This window comes from Sciurus vulgaris (assembly GCF_902686455.1).
Source record: "Sciurus vulgaris genome assembly, chromosome: 2".
NCBI lineage: Eukaryota > Metazoa > Chordata > Mammalia > Rodentia > Sciuridae > Sciurus > Sciurus vulgaris.
Window position 1 is genome coordinate 69,658,946 of NC_136462.1, and position 15,508 is coordinate 69,674,453.

Sequence of the window (15,508 nt, forward strand, 5' to 3'; positions counted from 1 at the left end):
AATTGGAACAATACAGAGAAGATTAGCATGGCTCCTGCACAAGGATGACATGCAAATTCGTGAAGTGTTCCATATTTTTGTAAAATGAAATTAAACCTCTCTCTCACCTGCACAAAACTCAACTCAAAATGGATCAATGACTTTAGGAATTAGACCAGAGACCCTGCACCTAATCGAAGAAAAAGTAGGCCTGAATCTTCATCATGTTGGCTTAGGATCAGACTTCCTCAACTAGACTCCTTAAGCACAAGAAATCAAAGCAAGAATCAATAAATGGGATGGACTAAAACTAAAAAGCTTTTTCTCAGCAAAGGATACAATCAAGAACATGAAGAGAGAGCCTACAAAGTGGGAGAAAATCTTTTCCACACATAATTCAGATAGAGCACTTATCTCCAAAATTTATAAAGAACTTACAAAACTGTACACCAAAAATACAAACTCAATCAATAAATGGGCTAAGGAACTGGACAGACACTTTACAGAAGACATACAGGCAAAAAAATATATGAAAAAGTGTTCAACATCTCTAATAATTAGAGAAATGCAAATTAAAACAACTCAAGATTTCATCTTACTTTAATTAGAATGGCTATTATCAAGAACACAAACAATAATTTGGCGTGGATGTGGGCAAAAAGGTACACATGCATACATTCCTGGTAGAGTTGCAAACTGGAGCAGCCGCTCTGGAAAGCAGTGTGGAGAATCTTCAGAAAACTTGGAATGGACCCACCTTTTAACCCAGTTATCCCACTCCTCGGTTTATACCCAAAGGACTTAAAATTAGCATACTACAGTAACACAGTCACATCAATGTTTACAGCAGCTCAGTTCACAATAGCTAGATTGTGGAACCAACCTATATACCCTTCAACAGATGAAGGGATAAAGAAACTGTGGTATATATATACAATGGAATATTATTCAGTCACAAAGAATAATATTATTATGGCATTTGCAAATAAATGGATGGGACTGGAGAATATCATGCTAAGTGAAATAAGCTGAGCACAAAAAACCAAAGACCGAATTTTTTCCCTGATAAGTGGAGAATGATATGTAATTCATATATATCATTCATATATATGAATTTCATATTTTTGTGATCAAAGAACATACTCTGTATTATTTCAGACCTTTTAAGTTTATTTAAACTTGATTTGTGATCTAATGTGACCTATCAATCCCAGCTCCTGGTTTTCCTATGCAGTTGTAGAGGCTGGACAGGATTGTTTGATATCTGAAGAATGCTTCTGCTCACATCTCATCAGATGGCACATGATACCTGATTGTCTTTTTTTGTTATGTTAAAGTTGGTCAGTAGATTCACCCAGATCAGGTCTTTGTGAACATTTGCTATCCATTATAGTTTTTTATTAGCTTTCTGCCAATGACTATAGGTCACTGAAGCTCATCGTTGAGTTTTTATGAAGAACGATCTTTCACCAACTGAATATGAAAATGCATCTGTATTACTTTTACTTATATAGCTTGTATACAAATTGCACATTAAATGTTTTTCCTTTGGTTACCAAAAAAAAAAAAAAAAAAAACACAACAACAGCGCAATATGCATTCTCTTCAAGTGCACAGGAAACATTCTCTAGGACAAACCACACATTAGATCACAAATCAAGTCTAAATAAACTTAAAAGGTCTGAAACAATACAGAGTATGTTCTTTGATCACAAAAATATGAAATTATAAATCAGTAATAAAAATTTCACAAACATGGAAGTTAACACTATCTTACAGAGCCAATGGATCAAAGAAGAGATTACAAATGAAATCAGAAAAAACTGTTGAAGCCACCCTTAGTTTTTAGGATTTTATACTACTAACAAAAGCTGCAGTGCCACGTAAACATACTTCAGAAACTAAAAAAATCAGCTATTCAACAAAGCCCCTCATCAAGCATTTTTTAGTCACATAATAAATACTGTTCAAATGAAAAAGAAACCAAGAAAAAAATACTCTTAAGATGAATAAAAAGGAAAACCTATGGAATCAGGCAATAGCAGTGTTGAGAGAAATTCTGTAGCTGTAAACATTTACATTAAAAAATATCTCAGGCTGGAGTTGTAGCTCAGTAGAATGCGTGCTTAGCATGTATGTTGCCCTGTGTTCAATCCCCAGCACAACACAGACTAACAAAAACTTGACTTTAACATTAAGTTAATTTTAAGGAACTAAAAAAAAGAGAGCAAGCTAAACCCAAAGCTAGCAAAATGAAGGTGTATAAATCAGAATAAACAAAATACGAAGCAGAAAAGCAACAGAATCAACATCTCCAAAAACTGGTTGAGGAAAAAGATAGGGTTGGTGGGGGGAGACTCCTATTTCTAAAATCAAATGAAAGCAGTGATATTACTACTGAAAACACAGAAATAAAAAGGTTAAAAAGAGTATTGTGAACCACTGTAAGTCAATAAATTAGATAAACTAAATAAAACGGGCAAATTTTTGGAAACATAAAAATTACCAAAACTGGTTCAAGAACAAATAAAAAGCCTCAACTAACCCACAAATAGAAATAATGAGGTTGATGCTGTGATTAAAAAACTGGAACAAAGCAAAGCTCAGAACCACTGGCTTCACTGATAAATTAGATCAAATCCTTAAAAGAACTATTAATAATTGATCTCAAATTGTTAAAAAGAAAACTTTCTAGCTCATGTTAAAAGGCCAACATTACCCTAATACCAAAGCCAGTTAAACCACCAGAGAAGAAAACTATAGCCCCATATACCCTACAAGTATTATGCAACTGTTCAACAGACTACTACTAAAACAAATCAAGCAGCATATTATGAAGATTAGACATCATGATCAAGTAGGATTTATCCAAGGAAGGCAAGTTCAACTTTTGGAAATCAATTAATGTAACAGACCACATTAACAGAATAAAGGGGGTGGGGGAGGAAACTACATGATCATTTCAATTAATAAGAGAAAAAGCATGTGATATAACTTAATACCCTTTTGTGATAAAAAAAAATATTTAGACTAGGAATTGAAGGGGTCTTTTTCAATATGATAAAAGCTGTTTATGAAAAATCCACAGCCAGTATCACATTCATGTCAGCTGTAATAAAATATGGTGATAGAATGAAAACTTCTAAGGTCAAGAACAGGACAAATATGTCTGTTCTGCTGTTTCCATGAAATTCTACCCTGGAGTTCTCACCTGAAGAAATGGACAGGAAAAGAAACCAAGGACATTTATCTCGTAAAGGAATAAAGTAAAAATGATTCCTATTTACATATAACATGACTTGCAAAAGGAAATTCTAAAGAATTCACAAAAATACTAGTACGTTTAATTCAAGAATTCAGCAAAGTTGCAGGATACAAGATCAATATAAAAATCAGTTGTACTCTTTTACATTATTAGTGGGCAGTCTGAAGATGAAATCAAGATAAATAACTCCAGATAAAGCATCCAAAAGAACAAAATACTGAGGAATAAATTTGACCAAGAAGATATAAAAGCATGTATACTTTAAACTACAAATTAGTATTGAAAGACAACTAAAGAAGATGTAAATAAAAGCCTTCCTGCATTTTGTGGCTTGGAAGATGAAATATTAAGTGGTAGTATAACCCAAACTAACACACAGATTCAATGCAATCTCTAAAAAAAAATCCAACTGTTTTTTCAGAAAAACAAAAGCAGATCATCAAATTCATTGAACTGTAGGGAACCCTTTAGCCAAAGGAATGTTGGTGGGTGGGGGCAAACTGGTGGATTCCACATTTTTATGATTTCAAAACTTACTATAGGTTGAACATTCCCAATCTGTATGCTAACACCTGGTGTTTTGAGGGCACTGACATGATGCTGCAAGTGGAAAATTTCACATCTGACCTCATGTGATGGGTTGTAGTTAAAATACAGGCACAAGAAAAACATTCTATATAAAATTGTCTTCAAATTATCTGTGTTAAGTTGTATATAAACAAACGAATTTTGTGTTTAGACTTAGAGTCCATCCCCAAGATATCTCATCCCGTATATGCAAAAATGCCAAAATATCAAAAATATGAAATCCAAAACACCTCTGGTCTTAAGAATTTTTGTAAGAGATACTCAACCGGTACTAGCAAAAACCTAACATATATAGATCAGTGGAAAACAACTGTGAGTCCACTCATCTATGGCCAATTATTTTTATTAACAGTGTCAAGACCACTTAATTAGGAAGGGATAATCTTTTTAACAAATGGTTCTTGGACAGCTGGATATCAACATGCAAAAGAATGAATTTAGATCCCTATCTCACTATATAAAGAATTAGTGTAAGTACTAACACCATAAAAACAGATAAAAGGTACACAGTGATAAATCTTAATGATTTTGAATTAGGCAACAGATTCTTATACATGATACCAATAGCATGATCAACAAAATTAAAAAAATAGATGAACTGGACTTCATTAACATTTAAAGTTTTTTAAAAAATATTTTTAGTATTACCCTAGTATGTGTATGATTGCATGAATGGTGTGACTCTGCATTGTGTACAACCAAAAAAATGAAAAGTTGTGCTTCATTTGTGTACAATGAGTCAAAATGCATAATTAATTAGAATAAAAATGTTTTTAGTGATCTAATGGAACTAATGGAATTTCACATCAAATTGAGTGAAGTGAGATTTTCACATGCTAAAAAAGCTGACAGGGATGAAGTAACATCAACAAAACAAGAACTTTTAGCACTAGCACTAGACATTTCAGGCACAAAGTCACTGCAGGAATAATAAAGACCAAAGGCAATATTTCCTCTTTTCAATTTACCAAAAATTGGCGCGGGGGAGTGGAAGAGATGCAAATTATTATAACCTTAGCTTACTGAACTAAAATATGTCACTACTTTCTAGTCACTAAATTTTATCATTGAGACATAACACAGCTTTCAAATACTTCACTGTTACTTTCATTACATATGATTAAAATTACAAAGTAAATATTATATGCATCATTTCATTCTGCCTTTGAAATAACAAGGACTTATTAAAGATAAGAAGGCAACCTTAAAAAGGTGAAGTGGCTTCCTTAAGGTTACAAGATAAACAAGCTGAGGTCATCAGTCTGTTCCATTTAATATATAACAAACTTTTGAAATGCCTCACATTTGTTTTATGTGCTAAATGTTTTCCTTTCTCTTCAAGGTTGCTATCCCTTGGGGCTAAGCCTAGAAATTTTGTTTAGGCATTTTTCCTGGAAAATAAAAATACAAATAAATATAGATAGATATACAAGGGTAACTGCCAAGAATATTTAATGTTTGGAGACGTGTGCCCAAAATTAGGAGGTTACTGAATAACTATAATTATCAATAGGTTATAATAAACAGTCATAAAAATAATTCCAAAGATTGATACCTAATCACATAGAACAAAATTATTTTTGTATTAAAAATATTACAAAACAGTAAGCTTATTTTTCCCTTTTAAAAAAAACCTATGTATATCGTTTAAACATGTATTCTATACTAAGTAAATCTGTAAGAAAAAACCTTTAAAAAAAAATCACAGGTGATTTTTTAGTTCTATTCTTTATGAACTCATCTGTTTTTCTACTGTGTTAAAATGAAACAGTAGTAGCTGCTTTTCTTAAAAACTTCTGATTATCAAAAGCCACCTTTAAGTGGTATATGGGCTTTCTGATTATCAAAAATCACTTCTAAGTGGTGTATGGGCTAGAATACAACTTGGTGACTCTGGATAAGTATGTAATTTCTCTGGGCCTCTGTTTCTTGCTCTATAAAATGGATATAAGTACACATATACCATATTTCACCACATAATTACTGCAGAATTTAAGCCAAGTGTTAAAAGTGGGGTGTAACCATTATGTGAAGTCTGATTAAAAAATTGTGCTGGCATTATTTTAAAATCATTTATTAGTGAACTGGCTTTGGTAAAAGATCAGGATGCATGTAATACTCATGAATATACTTTAAAATTGAAAAGTCCAAATTGACACACAACATTTCCTTGTGGTAGTCAAGAGAACATTTTTCTGTTCTGGAAAAAAAAAAAAAAAAAAAAACAACAACTCATTAGTTGTTACTGATTTTTGCATTACAGCTGAAGTATTTATTACCCTTCAGGAACTTTACTACAGTGTTGTGAAGTATGGACTTAGAAAATTTGTGTCTGAAGATTCTGTGCAGCTATCACTGGTTCATTATCTGAAAAGTCATCCTCGGTACCACTCCGACAAGATGTATTTATTGTTAGTACTACAGCATTTTACACAAAACATGCAAGTTGGCTTTCAGAAATATACTGACAATTGCATGTGTGCTGAGAATTTTAGGCTTACAGTTCAAGAGAAGACAAATGCACAACCATATGCCACTGGTACAAACGTTGCTGCTATCTTTACCGTTTATGCAGCATGATGAAGAGAATTATACCATGTGATAATTACATGATGGAAGGTTATAAACTAATTTTTGGACTGAAAAAGCAATGAAATGGTTATATGGTAGTGGTGATTGTATAGGGAAATACAGTATTCTGCCGAGGTATAACACTAAAGGTTAATATGTAAATAACAAACTCTCAGTAAAACTTGATTACTAATTATCAAAATAAGTATTCCAAATGGGGGAGTAAAGAGTAAAGACTAGTGCTTCTTGAGCCTTGCACTACATTTCTTTTCCTGTAGGAATTTCAACATTTAAAAAAAATGTGGTATACATGTACATCATCTGTCAACCACAAAAATGGCAATTTCAAATGGATCCATCTAACTTAAAGCAAAGCATTTGAAATAGCTTTCACCTAAAAATAGTCTTTTTTCCTTACAACCACTGAGCATCTTGAACTCGGTATAACCTTATCACCCACTGTTATCACACTACATAAAACCATTCAAAAACCCATGCTTTTATAACACTATAACTTAATGGTTAATCTAATTATTCCGATAACATAAAATTATTCAGTTAACATAAAATCATGAAAAGTCTCTGTAGCACAAATGCATCAGCCAGACTTTCATTACTATAATGAAACATTTGAGGTTCCTTAACTTTATAAAGAGATGTATTTAGATAATATTTTGGGAGGTTCAAAGGCATAGTGCCTGCATCAGTTCTTAGCTACATCCCATGAAGGCATGGGAAGAGGCATCATATCAAGTCACACAGAGCTGGGTCAAGTCAGTCTCAGGCATTTATAAGAATCCTCTCTGGTAAATTAAACAACAACTTTTTTTTTTTTTAATAAGTTTATTTGTTAATTTTTTTTTTTTTTTTAATGTGGTGCTGAGGATCAAACCCAGTGCCTCACACATGCTAGGCAAGTGCTCTGCCACTGAGCCACAACCCCAGCCTGAAAACTTCTTAATCCCTTCTGAGGGCATATATAGGCTGACATCTTAAAAGTTTCACACAACCTCTCGATATTGAAATACAAAAACCAAACTTCCATCGGGATTGGGGATGGTGGTGGTAAAGGGCAACACTTACAGCAACAAATGGTATCATTCTCTTAACTTTTCCAATGCATTCTTTGTATTTGCAGGAAAAGAAAAAACAATAATGGTAATTCTAGTTTGGAAAATATAGACAAAAATTATCAGTGTGTAATGTCACAAGGACACCCTGTTATTAAAATTTCTTTATTCATTTTAAAAAGACTTTATTAAGGACTAATTATATGCCAGACACTGTCTTAGGAGCTAAGGGTCTCTATACTCATGAAGATTAAATTCTAGTGGCTATGGGGTAAAACAAATAGCTTTAGGTTTTTGTTTTTTTCTTTTTTTTTTTTTGGTACCAGGGATTGCATCTGGGGGTGCTTAAACACTGAGCCACATTCCCATCCCTTTTTTATTTTGAAATAGTGTTCTACTAAGTTGCTTAGGCCCTCCCTAAGTTGCTGAGGCTGCCTTTGAACTTGTGATCCTTCTGCCTCAGTCTCCCAAATCACTGGGATTACCGGCATGTGCCACCATGCCCAGCAAGCTTTATCTTTTTGAACAGTTATAAGACCAGTTACTTCAAGATGACAAGTTCTTAATAACACATAAAAGTTAGTTTCAAAGTCAGAAACCACAAAAGGCAAAATTAATGCACCATAAAACCTTAAGGAATTTGTTGCTAGACACAGTCTTACTAAAAGAATCTTAAGAAATGCTTTAAGGTCTAATTTATAATTCCTTTGTGTTAGAACAAGTATAGATAAACAGGTCACACTTGAATTAACTTTGGATATAAATGACAACATCTTTCCCACTTATTTGACACTGGGTTAAGGTTATTAAAAGACTATAATTTCAAAATCAACTGGAAAAGTCTTTTAATAATTGATGTTATATGCCTCCTAATGTTATTTGTAGAGAAGGATATTTCACCCCTGTGTACGACCAGCCAAAAATGTCCAACTTGAATCTATACTAATCAGCTTCTCATCACTGTGTGAAGAACCTGAGAAAAACAACTTAAAGGAGGAAAGATTTTGGCTCATGATTTCCTATCATGGTCAGCAGGCTCCACTGCTATGGGCCCACAGTGACACAGGGAATCATGGCAAAAGGGAAGGCTTAAGGCTATTCACCTAATGGTAGACAGAAAATAGAGAAAAGGAGCTAGGGACAAGATATTGTCACCAAGGGGGGGTGGATAGAGATAGTCACCAAGGGCACACAGCCCCAAGTACCCACTTCCCTCCAACTAGGTTCCACCTCCTACAAATTCTATCACTTCCCAATAATTCATTCAGATTACAATTAATCCATTGATGAGGACTAATCCATTGATGAGGTTAGTACACTCAGGATCCACTTCCCAAAGCCCCATCTTTGAACACTGCTGCACTGGGGACTAAGCCTTTAACACATAGTCCTTTGGTGGAAAATTTCAGATCTAATCTATAATACTGACCATGAATTAGTCAAATAAAATTCAGGAACATTCTGCAAGAATCTGTTTAAGAATCTTCAAAGAATTTAAGTAACATGAAAATGTACATACAATGTTAGAAACTTCTAGATTATAGAGATGCTCAAACTATTCTTGCTTGTAGCATTTCTCAAGGTTCAAATTTTAAAATGATTTTTTTCAAAAAAAATAAGCAATCCTTTAAGGGAACAAAAGAACAAATTTACTGGGAAATACAGGGTGATTACTTGTGATGTGTGGTCATATATTTAAAGTGAAACACATGATTTGTTTTTCTATAGTCATGATCCACTATTGTGGCCCATACACAGGAAATGCAGTTTAACCAAAATCTAGGTTTTATCAAGTGAATAAAATGGTGGGAGCTGAACAGGCATGCAAAGAAGTGAACATAAAAGAGGATCAAAAAATACCCAAGACAAGGCAAGACAGAAGAAGCGAGTTATGTGTAGTGCAAAAGTATCAGACTGTTGAAAAAAAGTGGGAGTTCTTCCAAACAGCAAGTAGGAAAGCTGAAGTTTAAATAAAAAGGCTTTAAGAGTTATATTTACATTAGCAATAAAACAGATGCATTCATCTACTCAATTATTTCTTCCATCATTAGTGTACTGGAACAACAATTTTTAGACTGACATATAAATAACACCATTAGCATTTATACTACCAAGTCATTTTTATCAGAAATATGTTAAGCTTCAGAGACAGTCTGCATTTCTTTATAATTCATTTGTAATAATAGTGGATCATTCCAGATTAACTATATCCACACACAAATAAAAATTCTGGCGAATAGAGTAATAGCTCAACTTTCTGGAACTTGGTCATCCTGATTGTCCAGTCCATAACTGGAAAAAAAAAGGACTAACCATAACCAAAAGGATGTCAAAAAGACCTTCCACTAAAATATATTAATCCATTTATAAGAGAAATACCTCAGTTTTCCCACAAATTCTACTTAACCTAAAGAACAACTTAAGCTAACTCTACCATGTGTTTTCCTGATTCACAGCTGATTAGAAATTGCCAATTAGTAAAGCAAAATGAGGTAGCAGCAGCAGGAAGTACACGAACAACAAAGCAGGAGACTGAAAAACTATAAAATGCAGAAAAAAATTTAGTGAACATGTTTGTAGCATAGGAATACCTTAATAAATATTTTCTGAAGACAGCACACTTTTAAAAAACCAGAGAACACTGTTATTAAAATGTCATTCTAAAGGAAATGCACTCTAATTCATTCTACACTGTATTACTTTAATATTAAAGCACAAGAAACACAAATACACCAATATTGCTTATAACTATAAATGCAAAATCCCTCAAAAATATTAGCAAATTCCCCAGTACGCTTATGTTTCCCAGTATGCTTATGTTCAAGTGGGGTTTATCGAAGGAATGCACGTGTGGTTCAACTTAAAAAAAAAAAAAAAAAAATCAAGCAATGTAACAATAGGAAAAGAAATCACTAATTATCTCAATTGCCACAGAAAAATCATTTAACTAAACACTCTTTCATGATAAAAATAAGCCAAACAAGAAACAAACAAACAAAACAACTCAACAAACTAGGAATTAAAAGGTATTATGAGTTGAAGAGTCTCCCAAAAAGATACGTTCAAGTCTTAGTCTCCAATACCTCAATAGGGTGACTTTATTTGGAAATATAGATATAATTAGTCAAGATAAGATCACACTGTGGCACAGGGTGGATCCTTAACCCACTGTGTTGTGTCCATACAAAAACACAGACACACACAGAGAGAATACCAAAGGCAGAGATTGGAAAGACACACATTTCTAGCCTTCAGAATTGTGAGAATAATTTTCTTTTGTTCTAAGCTACCCAGTTTAGGGGACTTTGTTATGGGAGCCCCAGAAAACAAACACCGAACTGAACTTCCTCAACACAATAAGGAGCAGTTATGAAAAACCCACAACTAATATACTCAATGGTGAAAGAATGAAAGCTTTCCCCTAAGAAAAGGAATAAAAGATGCTTGGTTTCACAGCAGGTATTCACCACTGCACTGGAAATTCAAGCTAGAGCAACTGAAGCAAGACAAAGAAATAGAAGGCAGTCAAATGTGAAAGCAGTAAAGTTATCCCCTAAACCAGAGAACAAAAAAATACAAATATATGTATGTATATATAAATACACACAAACACACAAGAAATTCCAAAGAATGTACACACACCAAAATGCTTAATAGAGCTAATACAATAATTTAATAAAATTGCAGGATACAGGATCAACACACAATTCCACACACCAGCATACACACTCCTAGAATGAATTTAGAAGAACAATGCCATCCCCTAAAATATCCAAGAATAAATTTATTGAAGGCAAAACTTGTACACTGGAGACTATTAATAAGGTTAAATAAATTAAAGAAGGCATAAATAAATGGAGATACCAAGCATTCATGGATTGAAAAACTTAGTATCACTAAAATGACTACAACATTATCTAGAGATTAAATGCAATCTCTATCAAAATGGATAGGATGGCTTGAATTCTCTCTCCCATCACAAACAAACACAAATGAAACACAAATGTTAGGATGACGTAGAAAGATTCAAACCCTCATATATTGCTAGGGGACTATAAAATGGTGCATACACTGGAAAATAGTCTGACAGTTCCTCAGAAAGTTAAACACAGAATTACCATATGATACAGCATTCCACTCCTAAGGTGTACATCAAAAGAACTGAAAATAGGCACTTCATTGATGTATATGAATGTTTACAGCAGAACTATTCACAATAGCCAAAAGGTATAAACAACCTGATATCTACCAGATGATGAATGGACACAATATATATCCAAAGAGTGATACATGCTATAATACAGATTAATCTCAAAAAGAGTATGTTAAATGAAAAAAAAAAAGACAAAAAGCCGTGTGTTATATGACCTCCATTTATATGATATATCCAGAATATGTAAATTCATTGAAACATACAGCAGACTGGTAAATTGAAGAAAGAGGGTAATAAGAAGTAACTATGGGTTTAAAATTTTCTTTGATGATAACATTCTGGGACTAGAAGAGGTGGTGGTCACACAACATTGTAAATGTACTACAGGCCATAGAGCTGCACACTTTTAAAATAGTTCATTTTATACACATATAATTTCACCTCAATTAAAAGTAATGTAACAAAATCATTAAGTCATTTAATACTAACAACCATGCTTCTTTCTTATTAAATTTTTTCTCTCAAATTTTTAGATGTACCTTCTTTGGTGTAGTCTGGTAACACTTTGAACTTTCCTTCTCATTTTAAATATTGACCTTGAATCTTATGAACATAAACTTACATTAAGATCTATACACTCAAAATGACCAAAACAGTATCTAAAGACCAAAACCTTTTCCAGAGCTTCATAGTTGTTCAACTAAATTTTGGCCTTTTTACATAGGGCTATTACACAGGCACTTAAGATTTAACAAGTCCAAAATATGAATCTATCATGAACTATCAAATCTGCTTTTTGTATTTCAACTTCCATTTTCATTAACAGAATACCACCTAATATGGTAATCTGAGAGGCATTTTCAAGTCCTCTTCCAACCCCGTAACTATTGGTCTTATTTACTCAAAGAAGCCTATTGTTCCCTTTATTTTGTATTTCTTCCATAACCCCTTTTTGTCCTCTTTAAACTTACATACTTCAAGGCTCATTTCAATTGGAACTTAGTACAATTATCATAGAGTAGTACTATTATACAAACAGGGACACTGTTTCTACTATGAAGGGATTAACTGCTACACAAATTGCCCTTCCCACAGTAAAGAACTAAAATCTAAAAAACCAATTTTTCTAGCACAGAACAGGCAGCTTAATATGATTCATGAAGAAAAATGAGTCAAGCTATCAACCCCACAACTTCGTGCTGGAAAGTATTTAGGTGGTTGTGAAGGCAGGTGGAGAGTTGAGGAGATAGAGACACAGACTTCAGAAAGGCCAAGAAGGCTACAATTTGTAGGGCAGAGTACCAAATAAACGTAAAGATACACAGATCAAGAGCCTTGGTTAGGAGCTGATGTCCATGGTGTCTTTGGATACTGCACAGGTACAAGAGAAAAGTTTCTAAGGCCAGGACTGAAAATGATTCTCAAAATATCTTTTAATATATAGGGCACTGGGTCAAATCCTCCTTGCTTTTCTGTAGGCCTACTTCAGAACCAGAATGGAGGCTGCTTTGAATCCTTCACATTTAGCAAATTGAATCCAGAAATATATAAAAAGAATAAAACACTATGACGAAGTGGTATTTATCCCAGGAATGCACCAGTAATTTAACATTTGAAAATCAATTTATATAATTTACCATATAAATACAGTTTAAAAATCCCAAATATCATCTCAAAACACAGAAAAACCATGTGAATCGTTTGGGAGAAAAACTCTCGCAAACTAGGAACATTAAAATACTTTCTCGACCTAATAAAGAACATCTGAGAAAAGTTATAGGGTTGGGGTATGGTTCAGTGGTAGAGCACTTGCCTAGCCCCAGGACTGCAGAGCAGGGGGGAAAAGTTCAACAGTGAATTTGTTGTACTCAATCATTAAGGACTACATGCTTTTTAGGGTAACGAAAACTCCCTGTATCTTGATTGTGGTAGTGGTTACATTATTATATAGTTATCAAAACTCATACTATAAATTAAAATTGGTGAAATTTATTGTATGTTAATGTATCAATGAAACTGTGCATGTGTGTGTGTGTGTGTGTGTGTGTGTGTGTGTGTGTACTGGGGATTGAAACGAGGGATGCTTTGACACTGGGCTACATTCCCAGAGCTCTTTTTATCTTTTATTTTAAGAGAGGGTTTCACTAAGTTTCTGAGGCTGGCTTTGAACCTGTAATTCTTCCTGCTCAGTCTCCCAAGTTGCTGGGATTATAGACATGCGCATGGCAACAAAACTGATTTTTACAACTACCATTAAACTTTCTTAAAAGTTATTCAAAAAGTTTAATCTTTTAAACAAGAGAGATGATTACAACAGGAATACTGTTCATTTATGTTACTACATCTAAGAATCTATAAATAACAAAATATAATTTTAAAATAAGGGGGTAACTGCAATGTATTTCCATTACTGCATGTTGAACTTAAAAATAAGAAGACTGTGCAACAGTCCATTTCAAGAGGTATTAAACTGAACTCTTAAGCAACTAGAATTTAAAACCATTAATTAAAAATAAAAAAATCAAGCACTATACTAAAATAACAGCAATAGAACTAGCTTTAATCTTTTTTTTTTATTCTTATGGTCATATGGTACCTAACTATATTTTCACCAAAGTTTTAAACATATAAATTACTTGTTAGGTGACCTGAACTAATTGGAGTTGTGTTAAGAATTAGACTATCGGGTTGGGGATATAGCTTAGTGGCAGAGCACTTACCTAGCATGCCTGAGGCCCTGGGTTCAATTCTCAGTGCCATAAAAGAAAGAATTGGGCTGGAACTACATTCTACCCTGTGCTTAAAATTTATTCATTTTCTTCAAACCAAATCACTCTGCTACTATGAAATTATTCGAGAAATTAGATTTTTAAAAACTTACAAAAATAAATGCTAATCCGTCATTTTATTATCTTTCAACCATTAAAGTATTTTACAATTGCTCACTCACATCTGTAAGGCTTAATTACTAGAGAAAATGAGAACTGTTTAAATCTAAAGCAGGAATCTAATGTTGTAAGAATCTGCATTTCTTCTATATTAAAGATGAACAGAAATGTAGAAACACAATGCTTGAAACACAATTCTCGAGTGTTTGTTCACGGAACAAGTAAATGATTAAGGGCATATCCCATGTCAATTCTATAAACTAATCCTTCTTAATTGAAAGAAGACTATAGTACTAGCAGGTGACAGTTTATCACCCACATTTCGCACCCTTATTAAAACTTAAAAGTCACCATTCCTCAAGAGACAATTCAATATGTACAGAACTTAGGTGACAATCAGACTAAAGAGGTAAGATGTACGTTTGAACAAAATCAGCATGCTTTTTATATAAGATACTAGTATGCTAGCTTTTTTTAAAAAACTTCATATTTCAAAGGAGATGCTTAAGAACAAATAAAATTAAAACTAACTTAACTCATGTTTTCAAACCATTAAAATTTGTAGTCCATTCAATTACTAAGGTTTCATGGTTAAGGTTAAGGTTTCATTTAAAATATACTCTAAAACAACAATCTTCTGCTACCCTACCTCTGACCAGCCCAGCTCAATTTTTCTAGTTTACATTAGGTAAAATAAACATAAGAGCAAGATTATTTTTAAAATAGTAAAGATAACTATACATTTCTTAAAAATACAACTCAAACCATATAAATCACATCAAGCAAAACTGCTGAATAAACTGGAACATCACAATAAGCTACCTTTTATACATCTATAACTATGCCTGTTTTAAAAGAAAAAAGCCTGTGTATGAGATAGGTAACATAAATAGTATTAGATTTTAAAATATTGGAAACTTCCAAATTATTGATTCAAATAATAATGATGTGTTGATAGTGTAAGAACCAAGTTATTCTAAATTTCAAAGTAAGA

At 33.1% G+C, this 15,508-nt stretch overlaps 1 protein-coding gene across 4 annotated transcripts in view; it reads right to left on the minus strand.

The window, feature by feature from the left end:
* Positions 1-15,508, minus strand: part of ARHGAP5 (Rho GTPase activating protein 5) — a 74,714-nt gene that overhangs the window by 17,856 nt on the left and 41,350 nt on the right. The window lies entirely within an intron of this gene.